Source organism: Acyrthosiphon pisum, chromosome A2, assembly GCF_005508785.2.
Source record: "Acyrthosiphon pisum isolate AL4f chromosome A2, pea_aphid_22Mar2018_4r6ur, whole genome shotgun sequence".
Taxonomy (NCBI): domain Eukaryota; kingdom Metazoa; phylum Arthropoda; class Insecta; order Hemiptera; family Aphididae; genus Acyrthosiphon; species Acyrthosiphon pisum.
Window position 1 is genome coordinate 108,443,596 of NC_042495.1, and position 2,109 is coordinate 108,445,704.

Below are 2,109 nucleotides of genomic sequence, written 5' to 3' on the forward strand. Positions count from 1 at the left end.
GTGTGCATTTAAAAAAAAAATTATACTTGGTAATTTATTGTTATAATTTAAAGTTTCATTTGTGTAGCAATATTTAGGGCATTATACCATTTAATATTCACTTATTACTTACTATAAATTGCACATCATTTTTTATTTATTTGAAGATAAATTTGACCGTTTTTTTTATTATTTTATAGTTGTTATATGTTGATTATGGATCAATAGAAATAGTACCAAAAACAAATGTTAGACTTTTGGCATCACAATTTGGGGTATATCTTGCTCAGGGAGTGCATTGCGGTTTGTACGAGTTCAATGAATTAAATTATCCACGAGAAATAAGTGAATCTTTTGCTGAAATGGTTGAGGACCATCAGCTAGAAGCAAAGTTTCATGCACCAATATTTGAAGTAATTTTCTAAATAATCATAGTTTTACTTAATAATTAAAACAAATTTTGTTTTAGGACGGTTCTCAAAAATTAACTGTGACATTATTTTTTAATACTGGAAAAAATAAAATTAATATAAACAAAAAATGGTAAGTTAAGTAAAACATTACTTTTTTGATTATTTATATAAATACTATTTTTTTTTTTTAACTGACAATTTAATTACTTAAAATTTGATGCGTTCAATATTGTAGTGATTTGTGAGTTATGACCCCCCAAGATACGGCCTTGTGGTAAGCAATATTGTAGGTGGTAGGCCTACGTGTGAAAACATTGTGCATATCATTGATTATAAATATTACTAAATAATTATAAGTTATAATTGAAAATATTTATAATCAACGATTATATATCATAATACTTTTATATTAAAATATATTTGTATATGTTACGGGCAAGGTGAGGTAGTTGGGCATTGTGAACAGTGCCCGGACATAGTGTACAATGACTGAATCCTTGAAGGGCAATTATGTATGCTACCATGTTTAAAACAATACAATTAAATAAATTTAATACAATATAATAATAAATATTATATTCATTTATTTATTATTATTTATTAGATGAATATTAGTATACATAATAATTTAAATTTGTTTTTTTAGTTTAATAATTTTAAAAAGTAGTTATATTTATTTATTTGAGCACGGGTTGCTACTGTGGCACTTAGAGTTACACAGTTTACCTGCTACTTTACATTTGCATTTTTTTGTTATACACTTCCGCGTACAACCACATCTATTATATCCTTGACCACCTAAGTTGGATTTGTGTCGAGTTACCTCTCTTAAGGAAATTATGTTTTCAAGTACTTCTTCGGTCGTAATAAAAGACTCCTTGCATAACTTAAATTGGTTACGCCTATACATTTGGTTTATTTTTCCTTTCTTGGTCCCAATTTCGTTAAAATTGTCTTTTACTATAAAGTATTAATTTATATTTATACTAATTATACTTATGAATAAGAATAAATATAAAGTTCTAAGTTACCAGAAAGTATGACATCTAGAATATTGCGAAGATCACATCTTGCTCTATCTACATTTAATTGAATGAGAAGTGGGAAATATTGGCAACACAAATTTTTCAACTTCGCCTACCATCATAACATGATATTTTTTTAAAGCTTTATATTCTGTACCTGGTTTAGCCGTAGTTTTTGTTTTTATATCTTTAATTTTATTCATTAGTTCCATATATTTTATTTCACTTAAAAATGTACTATTGGCATTTTTTTCACTGTATAATAACTTTAAACGTCTATTAAATTCGGTTTTCATGGTAAACGTTGCGGAAAAAAAATTAATAAAATATTACAAACGTCATAAATAAACAGTCGAACACAATGAACACTGAACACACTACACAGTATTAAAATATGCAGTACTGGAGTATTGCTCAAATAATTTTAGACAAATATCCGCACATCATGACCAAAACTTTCCAAATTATAACAGAGTAATAATAAAGATAGGTGGTCGATTAGATAACTAAATGAGTGTTTGCACCCAGAGTCTGATCGATCAGTGATATGAGACGTGCACCTATCACTCACCTGCCACACACACACACACACACACACACACATATACTCATACGCGCTGTCTGTTATTTTTCTATCATATTTATATTTAATCTTTGTATTGTTAATAATCGTTATATTTTGTCATTGTTAG

At 27.4% G+C, this 2,109-nt stretch overlaps 1 long non-coding RNA gene across 1 annotated transcript; it reads left to right on the plus strand.

Annotated features, from left to right (window-relative positions):
- The first annotated feature begins 156 nt into the window (after positions 1-156).
- On the plus strand, positions 157-509 carry LOC100572946. Its single transcript, XR_001680172.2, has 2 exons — positions 157-392; positions 449-509. It is a non-coding gene; the product is annotated as an uncharacterized LOC100572946 (long non-coding RNA).
- The last annotated feature ends 1,600 nt before the right edge of the window (positions 510-2,109 follow it).